Here is a 16460-nt window from a genome sequence, read left to right on the forward strand (position 1 = left end):
TTTTGTAATTTAAATATTGGCTTGAGAAAAAAATATGAACCTTAAAAAATACGCCAATATTTATACACATCATGTAAACTAATTTTATTTCATGAGTCAACTTTAACTTAGAAGTATACAACAAAGTAATACATGTGTAAAATACGAATAAAATATAACACACTTTTTTGTTTTTGTTATTAATGAGGTATTTTTATAATTTTAACTTACATAATTTGCAGTATAACTAAGCATAATTTAAGGTATTCACCGTACAGCGTACACGCTTATATAATATAATTATTTATTTTGTATAAGTAAGTATATTCATTATGTGTCAATAAGTGAGGTTGTGATTAATACCATTCCATAGGGGTCTAGTAGGAGATTTTGCCGGTTACAAGTGTAAGAACTGTTTCATTCTAATTTTTTTTTTTTTGAATGAAACTAACATCTCTGTAAAAAAGATTCGTGAGTGTTTAACGAAAGAAGCCAACAGTATATATCCATTGTACATTTTGTGGCCTGGAACAAGATAATATTATTCCCGGTTTTCGTGTCACCCAGGATCATTAGGCTCGGGGATAAATTGTAGACGCTGCTGACATTCAGTTTTGTTATAAGAGATTTTTTACATTTCCTTCTTTTTAACCTATCCAACGGGCACGGGTAAACGCGTATCCGGTTGTTTAATACCGAAGGGTTGAAAATAACTAGCCGACAGTCATGCTTATTTTTTGTTCTTCGAATAACATTACCTTATTATTATTTTATTTATATTGCGAGATAACATAGTCGTACAACAGTTATATATTTTATAATATTATCATTGTCCAATTTACATGCACATTTATGTACCTATATAGATGGATAAATAGATAGCATGCATGTATAATATACGTTATATGGCAATATATATATATATATAGTATATTATAATGGAATATAAAACGCATAAAATAATAATGTATATATATAGAGAGAGATATTTATACACGTGAGGTAGGATAGAAGTTGTCGTGACACGTCGAGGGGAGGACGGTAGTGTTATTCGGGTCGTGAGTCGTGACTGATTACGACCTTGTTGTTGGAGAGACAGAGATGGTCGGTGGTGTTGGAAAGAGAAAAAAAACAAAAACTCGATAGAATTCCTTTACCTTTTCAGAAGCTCTGTCTCTAAAGCCGGTTCAAAGAACTCCATCGGAGGTATCCTATTTCGTCACACTCGTTCATACATATGATACATACACACAACATGTTGTACCAACGTGGAGCGATACTGCCCAGTAAGAAATAGGTAATTGTAACAAATAATTTAAGTAAAATTCAATATTTTTATTTCAATTTAACGTATGAAATTTTATGTTCCTGTAATATACCTAATATAATTATAAAAAGTATTGGCATTAAATTCATATTTCAAGACTATAATCCAATTTATACGAAATCTTATTCTATATAATTTATAAAACGAGGTGTATGAATATATAGCTGGTAGGTATGTACTTAATTTGTATGTTTCTATAACATTCTCTATTATATGATATTTTTTGCCATTGAAAACAATTGTCAATTAATAGATTAATAACATAATATAATACAAGTTGTAACATTTATTCGAACATATTATTATATTGATTTTAATATTAATAAATATTATGTATCTATTACGTAAGGATATTAAAGAATAATGACATTGTAATAGTTTATAGTTAGGTAGTTACACAACTTATGGTTAAACCATATTCAGTTTTAAATTGATTCATTTATGTATACACAAGTTAGTTTTTAAAAAAATACAAAAATAAACTTTAAAATTTTTAATTTAAAATAAATCTTTCTTAGTAAAAATTTATATTTCCTCCATATTTTGAGTACAAATAAAGTTTTGAATAGCATGTCAAAGTTTTAACGTTAGTAAAAGTTTTCAGTTAATTTATACCTACCATTTTAAAATTTGACAAATTTGTTGTTTTTCGTATCTCAACGAATACTGAACAAATATTATTACAATAAATAATAAATGTTATTATATTATTAACTTAAAGTATAATTAACTACAATTATGTCATACTTACACAATTATACCTACCATATTCGTAAATGTACTTATTTTACCTATGAACTCGTTTAATGCATATTATTATACTTACAATATAACATATAAGTATTACATTTTCATTAAGGATTAGCAAGGATTTTTAGCAACATATCCATGCCACACATACACAAACACGTGTTACAACCCTACCCACTTAAAAACCTACATACAAATATACAAAAATAACCCCTACCGTACCACCCCACACCCAATGACCTATGTTGCCGCAGGTTCTCCTTACAAAAAAAAAAAAAATAATAATAATTAAGGATTAGAACTTCGGTTAAAATAAAAAAAAATTTTCATTTAATTATTAAATTTAAAATATCTCAGCATATTACATGCTATTACTAGTTTTCTTAAATTTAACAATACAATTAATAATAACAAATCGTTTATAAAATATACATTTATTAACGTATTATATAAAGTTTTTAATCTTGTTTTAATTTAAGTATGATTCATAAGTTTGTTTTTTTCTTTTTCTTAACAGCTTCCAATGTCTTCATTGAAGTCTTATAAAATTAACAACTTATTGATTACCCACCTGATATTATCTAAAATCTTAAATTACAAAACAAAAACTTTTATTGTTTAATATATTGCATTTTTGTTTGCTTGCTCGCCTAACCCAACTTTCAAACTTTATAAAATATGTACATATACATAGATTATACTTTATCATCAAATTGATATATAATATTTAACATCTGAATAAACTTCATAATAATACTCTATTACTGTTTTTGGGGTTAATTTTGACCAAAGAAAGACATTTTTGAAACACTTGATAAACTGAAGATAAACATTGAAAACAATACAATTTACCTGTGCATAGCAGTTGTTCGTGCATGGTGAGTATATTGCACAATATTATTATAAAAAAAAAATTACATAAAACATCATCGAGTAGACAGTGTGTTTCTTTATTAACAATAAATTAGTATTAGTTATCTAAGCGTGAAAACGGTACAATGGTACAATTTTACAATATATTATGCTGTGTTTTAAAAATATAAGTTGCTTAAAAATTCAGCTTTTTACAAAAATTGTAATTTTAGATTCTGAGCGGAGCAATGAATGTATTGATTTTACCATGATGTGTGTGTTTTTTTTTTGTGTCTGTCATCACGTTTTGGAGTAGTAAAAGTGCTTCGATTTTTGACTTCAGTACCTCGTTCAATCAGAAAGTGAATCTAGTTAGTACTTTGGGAGGTCAAAAGTAAAAAATTCCAAATTTTCTTATGACTGGGATAAACAAATAAAAAATTAAGAGAAAAAGCTGGAAATTCACAAAATCTTTTCTTTTTAAATCTAAAATTTGATTAATAATCTATAATATATCCTAGACAAATCGTCTCCGCTCAGAATCGTTTTTCGTATACAATGATATAATATCATTGGGTTCAAATTTAATTCCATCCATTACAGTAACCCACTTGTAACCTATACTGTACAGCAGAGCGACATCCACGACTTACCCGCTTTTTTTCATATTATAAAGAAATAAATCTACAAAATAGATATTTTTGAATTTTTAAGAAGTTATTTTATAAAAGTATTTTCGGAAATTTTACTTACATCATAGTTAAGGGATGGCAATTAGTCATGTATTATAAAAATAAAAAATAAATTGTATTAAAAGATCTGTTTTATATTTTAAACTAGAGCTGCTAAATTTTCAATCAATTAACATACCTACTTTATAATATTTTATATACTGCATATTATACTGTATGACAGTATTTATTTTTTTTTTTTTTTATCAAAAATTCATTAATTGAATGTCATTTGTCATTTCCGTCAAATTCTACAATTACTATTATGTATGCGGATATATAAATGAGGACTACTAAAGATAATATATTATAGGTATATAATATGAATTGGGTACGTCAGTGTTGTGCTATTATACTAGATATGTTATTAAAATATATAAAGTATTATACATACCAGAATAACTTGCGGAGAATTTAATTTACAACTCTTCAGGCCCAGGTTATATAAATATAAACCAGAAAGGTAGTTAATATAATATCTCAACGAAACTAAATGTCATAGCTATAGGTATCAAAAACATTAAATTAAATTAAAAATGTAATAAAATGCCCTTTCCAATACCTGTAACATATCATTAAAAAAATGTTGGCAATCAAAATTTAGTTTTTCAACTATTATGACCGGAAGCTTAAATTGTATTAAAATAAAAATCTAATACAAAAATATAAATTCTATTCACAAAACTTTTTGACATTAGTCTATACGATTTACTTCCTAAACTAAATGTTGATTACACTTTTATTGATAATATAATATTTTATTGGGAATGTCATTTAACTTGGTTTTTATTTGATATCAATTATTTTATGGTTATAGTATTTATTTTCATCAGCTGTTTTTTCTACATGGCGCTATGGTTAAGTGTACAAGTAAAGATACACGAGTGGCTGTTGAAAAAACATCTAAACTGAACATTATGAGAGTATCAAATATTGCATTACACACAAACATATTAAGTCGACGTAGGTACATTCCAAATTTCCAAGTAAACATTAAGTTAGCAGAGGGAGGTATGTGTAAATGTACTCATAAATTATTATATACCTATTTTTATATTATACGCCTACTCACTAATAAAATAAGATAAAATAATATAAATATACGTATTCTACCAATCCCGTAGTAGTAATGCATAATTAATTTAAAATTACTAACGAACGAGAATATTTTTTTATGTATATCGACAATACTATTTGATATGTTTTTTACCTAATTCACATTATGTAGCCATTTGGTATACGAGTATCGCGTATAAATAGTTCGATTAACGAAAAAAACGCAATTCAGTTTTTATTTTCTAATTAATTAAAATAAGAAATTTGCCAGGAAGGTTGAGATTTACCGATGTTTAAGATAACCTAAACTGAACTAGCTAAAATAATAGTATACTATACCTCGTTTACGAACGAGAAACTACCACCTATATCGTAAATGTCGATTCGTCTCGGGTGGCGTTCGTATTTAATTGAGTGGAGAGGAATGAGGATGGAAAATAAAACAGCCACCCGTGTGTATATATATATATATATAATATTATGTGTGTGTGCAGCCCGAAGGTACCTTATATATATACACACGAGTGGGTGGGTGGGTCGTAGGTGTCCGAGGAAGAACCATTCTGCTGGATGGGGTGCGTGTCGGTGGTTGTGGGAGCGACGCGATTTACGATAGGGGTACACCGTGATGAATGGAAAGACGATGAGGGGGGGGAGGATATACGAGAGACCGGGGGAACCTTTAAATTGCCACCGATCTGTCTAAAGTGCCAAACCCTTATTAAGTTTCCGCTACTCGTATATACACGATCGTCCACTGCAGCTGCCGCTACCACCACGCACAGCAGTAGTATATATGTATATATATATATATTGTGTAATACATTAGGACCATGCGCGCACGCTTTTTTCTCCATAACACTACCGTGGTCATCCTCTTTTTCGGTCATTCTGCTTCATTAACGCGTGAACAATCGATCTGTCACCAAACATTCCAATTTTTTTCTCTTCTCTCACACACTCTTGCCACCCCCGTCGTTCCTCCTTCTCGTCGCCATCATCATCAGCACCATCGTCATCGCCGGGTAGCTGAAAAACTACTACCACACTGTCATCGTCGTAATCTTCTTCGTATTTCTGCGTTCATTTCTTTCCTCTTGATCGCCTCCACAAATCGCAATGCATTAGTCGTGAAATCCGACAAAATTGAATATTGATGTTTAAAAGAAAAAAAACGTGGGTATAATATAAAGGTACAACCTGTGTGTGATAATCATCAATCGTTCGGTGCTTCCAAACGACGTGAAAAACATCAGGAGATAGAAAAAAAATGATGCTGCAGCCAAATAGGACTTTATAATATTATTTCTTTCGACTATAGTGTGTGCAAATTAAATTCCAATATAGGATTTTTATACACAGATCTACCTATGTATCCGTCATTTTACGTTAAGGATTTTTTTTTTTTACAGCTTAATGAATTTTATCTACAATAAATATTTCAAAAATCAAGAACTCTGGTAGACATTATAGGTATACTACGATTTTGTTAACATAAGCATCGTGCATAACGCAATCGTCATTCAATAATTAAACTAATACTGTTATAATTTTTAATGTAAATGAAAAATATTTTAATAAAATATATATAGAAATACAGTAATGATACTGTTATAATCGAGTTAATATAATAATTCTTCCTAAATAATGAAGACTGTCAACCAATGACCTTCACTGCCGAGGCTTATTTCTAATAATAACAAAAAAAAAAATCGTGTTAATAAGTAATCTTAACAAATTAGAAGTTTTTATACAATTTAAAAGTTTAATAAAGATATGTTATTGGGCTGGGTACAATTATTTTTAAATTTTCACAAGGCCGATTTTCTTAATGCTTTGTTTATTGCCAAACAAATGCAAATCAACAATAAACACAAAAAATTAAATTAAATTTGTAACAAAATGTAACATGCTACTACTCTACTAGAATTTTTTCCATTGTGCACTATACCTAAAAACATATTTATGATTCTTTAATTTTTCTCGCAGAGAAAAAAGTACCAATTAGAATACTAAATTTGATATACCCTGGTATATTTTTAAATTTATATATTGCTAAAATTTAAAATCGTTATAAAATATTAACAGAAATGTTTATCAGGGGCGTCATTTCAGGTTTTTTTCGGGTGTGCGAAATTTCAAGCAGGCCATTTTGAAATTTCACCAGGCCATATAAAAATAGATATACATACGTATATGTATATTATCCTGCATTCAATTATTTCCATATAGACCGGTTATTACAATTTGATTTTAATCATATAAATAATTGTGCATTCGTGGCTCGTGCATTATTTTAGACTTCAGCAAGGCGCAGGCCAATTATTGTAACATTCTAAATGTAAGGAGTGCAACCGCACACCCTGCCGCCACCCCCCCCCCCCTCCCATCCTAAATGACGCCCCTGATGTTTATACATACTATGCAGCTATTATTTTTAAACGTTTTGCATATTTTTCAATAATTTATATCAATATAAAAAATTTTTTGCATTTCATTAAAGTTATTAATTTTTAACGAAATTACATTATTCAAATTTAAACAAAAAATACAAAAGTAATTAGTATAGTTTTCTTTTGAACATTTTTAAACTGGCATCAAAATTGCAACTCGTATAAATTGTAAATCCATTGTTATTATTTCTCTAAAGAATAATTCAAACCGCTTTAAATTATTTCTGTCAATTTTGTGAAAATAAAAAAGATGCGATTCCCGTTTCCACCAAAAATAACGCAATATATATAATAGCAATGACATTTGTAAATAAATATGAAGACCCTTAGTACAACTATAATATATATATATAGCGAGTTGATGTTGATAATCTTCGATTATGGAAGGAAGCATTAACTGTAACATAGTTTATTTATGATTCGCACACAATAATTAACTGGCATATGTTAAATTCATAAATTTCGGTACACCAACTGTTTTGTTTGTTAAACAGTTAATAATGTTTTTAAAATAAAATTTATCGTAAGCAATAGATTGTTTTAAATATGTTTTTGATCATACGTCAAAAAATATGTATCTCGGTTGAGATGTTTCATAAAAAATTGTACGGCCAATATTTTGGAAAAAGAAAAGGTAATACTTGAAACGAAAGGTATGATTTCTAATTTCTATATACGAGTAGAATAACTATATTTATTTAATTATATATGAAAAATTACATACATTTATTCTGTATTATAGGTGAGTTATAGGTGATTAGTAGACTGTAGAGAATTTTTCAGTCAAAAATATAGATCAGCAAAAATAGCAATGACATGTAAGCGGAAAGTTGTCGAAGATGCTTATCAAAGACATAGAAAAATAATACTAGATGAGATTTAATTATTAAACTTTTGTAAAATTGGTCCAAATCATTGGAACAACCGTTTTTCTGGGAAAATTAATGTTTTTGGAGTTTCATCAACAACGACAACAAATTATATACTCGTATCTCAGCATTACAAAAATGTGTATACTCGTAAAATTTGCAGTGCTGTAAGTTTAGTTGATATTTTTACTTCTAATAATATAGCATTTGTATTAGTGAATGATGCGATTTATAATATAATAATATTTTCCAACAATACCAAATTAAAAAGGTTATGTAAATCCGAAATAATTTATGTTGACTGCACATTTTCATATTGTACTTCATTATTTACCCAATTATTCATAATACATGGGTTAGTTAATGTATATTATATACCCTTGTTTTTCGTTTATTAAAAAAAAAAGATTGAATCATAAATAAGGAAGCCTTATTTCAAGTAGGTATACCTTAACAATAGTTAAAAAATGTTTGAAGCTAAATTTAATATTCAAACCATAGTCAATTTATTTTGAAATAGCTATTCACCAAGCATTATGATTAAATATGGCCATCCGTAATAATAGTGGGTTACTGATTTCATTTGATTCATAGTTGGTATCGAAAAATATAAGATTTAGACTTAACCTTAGAGTATAAAGAAATTACTAGTTAAAAGAGAATGTTGGTTTAAAATTGTTGGACCCTTCGGAAGTATCGGATTGTTTTTCATTTGATTTTAAGTCAGAAATCCCTGATGATAGCAAATATGGTAAGTTCGTCGATTATATCCTGTAACATTTTTCACAAAATATTAAGATTTCATATACAATGATATTAAAAAGAACAACCAACAATAATTGTGAATCACTCTACTTTCATTTCAATGAACAATTTTATAAGAAGTACCCATCATATTTTCATTTAAAAAAAAAAAAGAGATAATACAGACGGGTAGTTAAACAAATATTATCAGTGCTAATAATAATATAAAATAAACTCTAAAAAGCAAAAAAAAAAAAAATTAAATAACTTAAAAACTACCGAAGACGCAATTATAAAAAAAAATTAAATGAAATTAGTAGGTAGGTACACTTTTATTAAAACTGTATCTTTAATAATATTATATATTATATCACATTTAACATTATAATATTATAATTTATATTTATTGTGATATTTTAAAAACTATATAAACTATGAAGTCTATATTTAGATACATATGATGAATGATGATATTACGCTATTATATAATATTTATAAACTCTAACTTAAAGGTGCCTATATTCGACTAAGGTATTATTATTATTTATCATATAGGTACTTGTAATATAATTTATATTATACAGTATAGTTATTATTTATATTATGATTTGAAGTATCGAAATATTTAAATATAATGGATATGTGATATGCAATTATATAATGATAAGAGTATTTTTAATTTATAAATGATTCCCAAATAATAATTGGCGGAAACGTCTTTTCACATATGTAAATAAATTTTGGTAGAATCGTGCCTTTTCCGATTTTGGCGGAAAATGGCTATGCGTAAATCGTGGAATTGTATTTTTAGCGAAAACAAGCCATAAAGATACCTACTTTTCAAATCCCAATAATTTCTATCTAGAAAATTCACAACAGAAACCATTCAATGTAAAATTAATTTCCAAATCTGTACTTCATCAGCAGGATAATATTTATAATCCAATAAATTAATGCTGGAATATATAAATTTAAAAGGGAATTTTCATCAACCAATTACTTTTGTTTTGTTTAAAATCTCGCATTTACCGGATGGCGATGGCTTTCGTGGTCAAAGAGATTTAGGTCTAATGAACACATAGGCATCTGGCATAAACGCATTTTCTCTTTAGTTGTTTTTAATGTTTTAACCCTATTTGGAATCAATTAAACCGTTCCGGTTATCCGAGATACCATTACAGATTTAATATCGAAAATTTCTAACTACAGATTTTTTTTTTGATCACAGGAATTATAATGTGTAATAGAAGATATAGCTTAAAAATGATTCATAAATGTTTCTATATAGGTACCTAAATAATTTGTTGGGTGTTTATAAGTACTCTCAATGAATGTCGTGTATCATTAAGAAGTAAAATATACATAGTACTGAATAAACAGTAGATATAGGTATAGGTACTAATATTTTCTATACTATTATACCATGCAACCCGTGAACACAGAAAAGTACCTTAGTAGTTCGAGGTTAATTAGCTAAGTAACAGACTGCGTAGGGATTATTTTATCCGACAAAGAAAAGAAAACCAAGATTTAATTTATTTTTTTTAAGATCTGATTTTGTTTAATGTGCCTGTATCTTTTTTCCAGTATTAACTCTAGTTTATATTTTTCTACAATAGTAACATATTATTATATTTATTAAGCCATCTAAATCAATGAGATATGTTCATAAATAGTGATAGAGGCGATCGCATATCTATTATCTAGGTGTATAATATGGCTGCTCATATATTTTTGTATCTACTTGCTTCACTGGCGCACTAATCACTACAGGCCCTGTCGTATTGAAATACTACATTTCATTATTAAAAACTATTCTATAATTAATATTTGATCAATCTGTTATTAGTCATTATCATTTCATATAAGATTAATAAATAAAATAAAATATTATGATAAATTGTTTTGTGATATTGTGTAGATGTATTTCAGTCTTAAAATATAATAAGGTTTAAAATATGTTTTATTCATTTTATAAACAGTCAAAGTAAATTTATTTTATAATATGAAAGTTATGATATATAAATTGTTGAAATTATTAGTTAAAAGCATTCGAAACTTTTTATTCAAATGTTATAGGAAATTTTGTTTGGACACTCTCATCTAAAATCTTATCAGTTAGTGATGGTTAAATAAATAAAAAATAGTTTTAGGATTATTTTAAAATAAATAAAATTATTGTGAATAAATTTACTTTAGTCGATTGTTTGTTATTGCATGCAACTATAAAACAAAAAAGATGAATTCTCACTAAAAGAGTCTCATAAAATAATAAGTTTATGTATTTACTAAGGTGGAAATAAAGTGGTCAATTATTTATGCACTTATGTAAAATTTACATCCTGTAACAAAATTTTTTTCCAGTAAAGTTAACTTTACCTACCCTTAGACACTTTCAGATTGTATTAAACTATATGCATTTTGAAGTTAAACATAAAAACTTTTAACAAATATTTTTTTTTCCATTACCAAAGTAGTGCAATTTAAGTTTGATTAAGAGAGTATGAGTACAGTTATGTAATTTATATTATACTTCACATTTAAATAATTGGAATAGCTTATCTAACATTCTCGATGAATTTATTAATTTAAAATTTTTTACTTAGATCTATTATAGTATTATATTACGGCTACTATAAATGCAACAAAACTGTATGAACAAGTAGAGATATGACCACCAGACCGCTGTGGCACCATTGATATACTTAGAATAATCTCTATGAGGGGTTTTTTTAACTCAATAAATATCCAACCATCCGATTTGCACGTGGCAACAGCTAGCTTTTTGGCTGCAAATTTCTAAGCTCGAACGGATCTGTGTGTGAAGTCCATTGAATTAGAAATTGTTGTACTGCACGTTACGTGAATATTTTACCAATGTTTTCTTGGATTTTATGTACACTACCTTACAGTATGAGCAAATTCAATAAATTCTAAATAATGGTCCTGGAGAATCGAATATATATGAATAGCCGTCTATTTCTATATAACATGTAAATATCTGTTGTAATTGACTATGTTCGTCTTACCTTGACACGCCAGTTCACCGCCCTCGGTAAAATGAAGGGGGACGCGTTTCGACGGACCCGATGTAATGAAGCTCTAATACGCATAAAAATATCGTCGCACTATACACATTACACAAACAGTCTTGTAAGAGATTCTTTTTGAAAATATTCTAGTGCAAATGCTATATTATTTCAAAAAGTATTTTAAAGTGTTTTAAATTTGAATAAGTATACCTACTCAGGAAAAAAAGTGTTTGAGTAAAAATACAAATTCTTTAAAAAGTATTAATAGATATTTTCAAATACTTTCAAATTGATTATAAAATGTTTTTTTACTTTGTAACTGGACCGATTTGAATGCCTAATGTTAATTTTAATGTGCATTTTACATCGTATGATATGACGAAACTTTAAAATACCTACTCAACGGTTTTCTCTGTCAAAGTATTCGATTTTCGGTTGAGAATGGTTCATAGTAGAAAAAAAATAAATATTATATTCATTAAGTTCATCTAGGACCTTGGCTGACGCTACGGGTAATGGGTTGCCAAAATAAACTTAAAAATCAGTGTAGACACTAGCAATAATGTAATATAAAAATAAGTAATAACCAATTTTTAGTCATTTAATACTAATTAATAACTAATAGTAGGTATAAATAATAAATATCATGATGAAATCAATAAATTTTATGTTAATTTGTTATAATAAATATATTTTAAGTTGCTTATAAAATTTAAAAATCATTATTCATGTTAACATTGAAGTTGATGTTACTTTACATATTAGGATCGTTTATTAAATACGATAGAATTAGTAATAATAACTAATAAGTAGCTGTTGAACCACTAATTTTGTGAAATCGTACCAATGACCAATGGCCAAGATTAAGTGGAAAAGTTATATTATAACAAAATTAATAATTAATAATATAAAATTCTTAATTTTTATTTTATGTAATTAAAATAGAAAATATATAAACTAAAAATAATTATTAAAGTATTTGATTTTTAATACAGGTGCCTGTCTATTGGTACCTACTTAAAATTTTTTTTTTATACATTTACTTAAATACTTTTACTTAAGTATACTTTACAACACTTGTGCACAACACATAATATAAGTATGCACTCACTCGTGAGTTAAACGGTATGACGGACGTGAATAAATCAAGAAAATGATTTTTAACGACTAAAAGTTAATATTTTCAAAAACTCTAGTGTCTTCAGAAATAATGAATGTTCTTACGTTAAGCGGTTCACATGTCAGAATAAAACCTAGTCGGGATATTATATAAAGATATTCCAAAACATTAGTACATATTTATAGGTAAATTATTAATATATTATAAATTTCAGTATTGGATATTTTTTAAATTTATTAGATCTGATCTCAAAAAAAATTGTAAAAATTTAAACAATTATAATATTTATATAGGTACATATTATATGTTATATAAAACAATAAACATTAATATAAAAAAGGTGGAAAAATAGGTACCGGGCGTAGTGCTCTACTATACATGAATAGAATTGAATTCAATGATAAACCATCACATACAAAAAAAAGATTACATTGTCTTCTCCCTCACAAAATCCATTTATAAATTATCAGATTGAATGATTCGAAAAAATTTTTATAAAACTTAAAAATATTGTATGGCTATAAAGTATAAATAGCGTAACTTTATAGCTAACATTTTTTTTGTCAAATGAAGAATCTTCTAATAAATTGTTTAATGTAAGCTTTGAGAAAAGAAAATTTTTTATGAATAACTTACTGAAAAAAATTCAAAATTCGAAAAATATTTCATGAGTCATGGCTTTAAATAGTTCAAAAATAGACAAAATCGTTTAATAAATATTTGTTGAAAATTTCAAATGTCTATTGTTATTACTTTTTGAGTTGTGCCAAAAAAACAAAATCGATTTCCTCCATTTTTAGTTTTTGTTTTTTCCCGATGTTTTCGAAAGCTACTGGGAATTTTCAATTTTGCGTACGTATGAACGTGACAATTATTAGATTCACTTTCTATCAGAAAAGATGCTGATGTCAAAAATCGTTGAATTTTTATTATCCCAAATGTTGATGATAGAAAGAAAAACACTGCAGAAAAAACAATACATTTATTGCTCTCCGAATCTAAAAATTAAACGTCTTAGTTCATTTTATCAAATTATTAAATACCTAGGGTGGTATAATAAGGACATTGGAGAGAAAAATAAATCCAGCTAATACATAGTTGGAGAATCTTGTCATTCGGTAGTTATATAAATATCATTGTTGTCAATATGTTCATGTACATGGTTTATAATAGGTTACGGGTGGGGTTGGATTAAATTAAATGTAAACAATTTTTCAATGAGAACTTAGAGCTTTTCTATACACATAATATAATTGTATACTAATTTTATCAAGATAAAGAGTTGTGATATCTGAAACTACAGTACTGATTTCGTTTATAGTTATATCAGTAGATACCATGAATTGGAGGATGTTTTTAGCTCTTTTTTCAACGCTTATAGGTTGCCACGATTATAAGAAGGCACACACATTCAATTAATGTTGGCTCTCAAATAATTGTTTGCTTATATTATTAAGAGCTGCCATTGCGGGTTACAGAAATAACGTTTAAAAAATAAATGGTATAGACTAGCAGACTCAAAGATAATGCCAAGCGTTGCTAAGAAAAAACATTTAAATGTACGACAAAAGTCGATGTCCTTATATTTATGCACTCAAAATCCGATTTCAATTAAAGTTTCAGAGATTTTTATAAAGATATTAGGAATGTTTAAAGAGTAGTTTGAACCATGTTTGAAAATATACCAAGTGCTATCCATAGGCCAATTTTGCTCATCTTAGTTGAATAAGTTCACTAGGCAGTAGGCAAGGTTCTACATTGATACTGGAAGCTGATTGGTACTTTGGTACTTACTATAAAACCAAGATATACCGACATTATAGCGCCATATTTTATGTTTGTTCGTTTTTTTCCTGACCAAGTCGTGTGTCCAATTAGTGTATTATAAAATATAAAATACGAATACTTTTCTCGAGATCTCTCTCTATCTCTCTGTCTCTGTCTCTGTCTCTCTCTCTCAGTTTCTTATAATATAACAATATTATCGTATTGTATATGAATTCTTAAGTCCGTCACTTCTATAATGCGTTTCAAAAAAACACAAGTCAACCTAACCCATTCAAACTATAACACTTTATAGCAAATGAAACTACGATGTAATAAATTGGGTACCAACTAAATATAAATATAGTATTCAGTACCATTTTAGTACACATAAAGAACTCGATTTTACGCGGTATATACGTTTACGCGTGAGTTTAATAATATACACACGTTTACTATCGTAATGACATTATATAGAGTTAAGAACCAGTCGCACATGTGCGCATTTCCCGGTATGGCAGAAGTATACCGAACGACAGGAGGAAAAACATCGTCAAGACGGCTGCAGTATAGAATATCGCCGGAGTCGTGTGAACTTTCGGGTGGAGGCAGCGGCGGTGGCGTTCCGATGACGACCATCGCCACCGACGACGACACCAGCCCACCAAATACGCAAAACCATAAAAACGTTTGACTACATTGCGAAGAATTTTACGGTTCGAATTACTATTTACCGCTCGTATAATAATATGCAGCGGATACGCGGTGCAGGGCGCTTGTGACGTCGTTGATTCGGACGCATAAGCACTTTTCAACCGCACGTGCGGTGGGTATAATATTGAGGAGATTTTACGACACAGCAATAACGTGCGAAAAAAAATGTTTAAAGAGAATACTGCGTGAAAAGACGGATAGGTATATTGCCGCCGCAGCCGTATTTATTCCCACTATAATATTATACGAACCCCTACAGTTGGTACCAATGGTTATAGTCTTACTAAACATATTCTCGAGCTTTGTACATATATTATATATTATCATGTTATAATAAACATATGATATATTTTATTTTTTTATAGGTCTTGAGTCCGGCAACGAAGGCCATTAGTCATTGAAGAGATTACAGTAGGGGTTGATACGGTTCGTACGGTAGGTTGGCATCACAATTGTCATGTGTGTATGTTTGGCAATAGGTTATTGCCACTAAGAACCCGGGTCACCCATCGGGAACTAGTGACAGCGAGTGGAGCGTACTCTCAATCACATAGCACAACATAGGTAGCCCGAGGTACTTATTACATAAGTTATAGCCGGGTAGGTCTGCGCATCTTCAAGTATAATATATAATGTCATTTTTTTTTTAGATAAGATGAGATGTTCCTAGCCTTGTTCTATTGATATTTACAATGGTACATTTTTAACAATTTGAACACGATTATTAATTTATATAGAAATTTAAATAGTAAGATGAATTTGCTATCTACCATGTACATTAGTGATCACTAAATAATGTCATTTAAAATTATTATGTGTTTTATTATTTCGTTTCATAGACAGTATAATATGTATCTATTTTATAATATTTAACGAATTAACAAACTGTCATGTGTCTTAACCGAACCTAATACCTATACTCTATAGTCTAATAACGTGAATTCCGTTTTTGAATTTTTAAATATAAAATCAATTATACGTTTATACCTAGTACACTAGTAACAACTATATCTATTCATTAATCATTACGTATTGAGTAAACAGTAGGTTTAAGTAAAGGTGTACTGTT

General features: G+C 28.2%; 1 protein-coding gene and 1 long non-coding RNA gene across 2 annotated transcripts in view; one reads left to right on the forward strand and one right to left on the reverse strand.

The window, feature by feature from the left end:
* The window catches only part of LOC107163830 (somatomedin-B and thrombospondin type-1 domain-containing protein-like), a 100197-nt gene that overhangs the window by 38643 nt on the left and 45094 nt on the right, over nucleotides 1-16460 (reverse strand). The window lies entirely within an intron of this gene.
* On the forward strand, nucleotides 2857-16142 carry LOC149055901 (uncharacterized). Its single transcript, XR_016191323.1, has 3 exons — nucleotides 2857-2934; nucleotides 15757-15965; nucleotides 16042-16142. It is a non-coding gene; the product is annotated as an uncharacterized LOC149055901 (long non-coding RNA).

This window comes from Diuraphis noxia, unplaced genomic scaffold (genome assembly GCF_037042655.1).
Source record: "Diuraphis noxia isolate RWA-SAM2 unplaced genomic scaffold, SU_Dnox_SAM2 contig0004, whole genome shotgun sequence".
Taxonomy (NCBI): Eukaryota; Metazoa; Arthropoda; class Insecta; order Hemiptera; family Aphididae; genus Diuraphis; species Diuraphis noxia.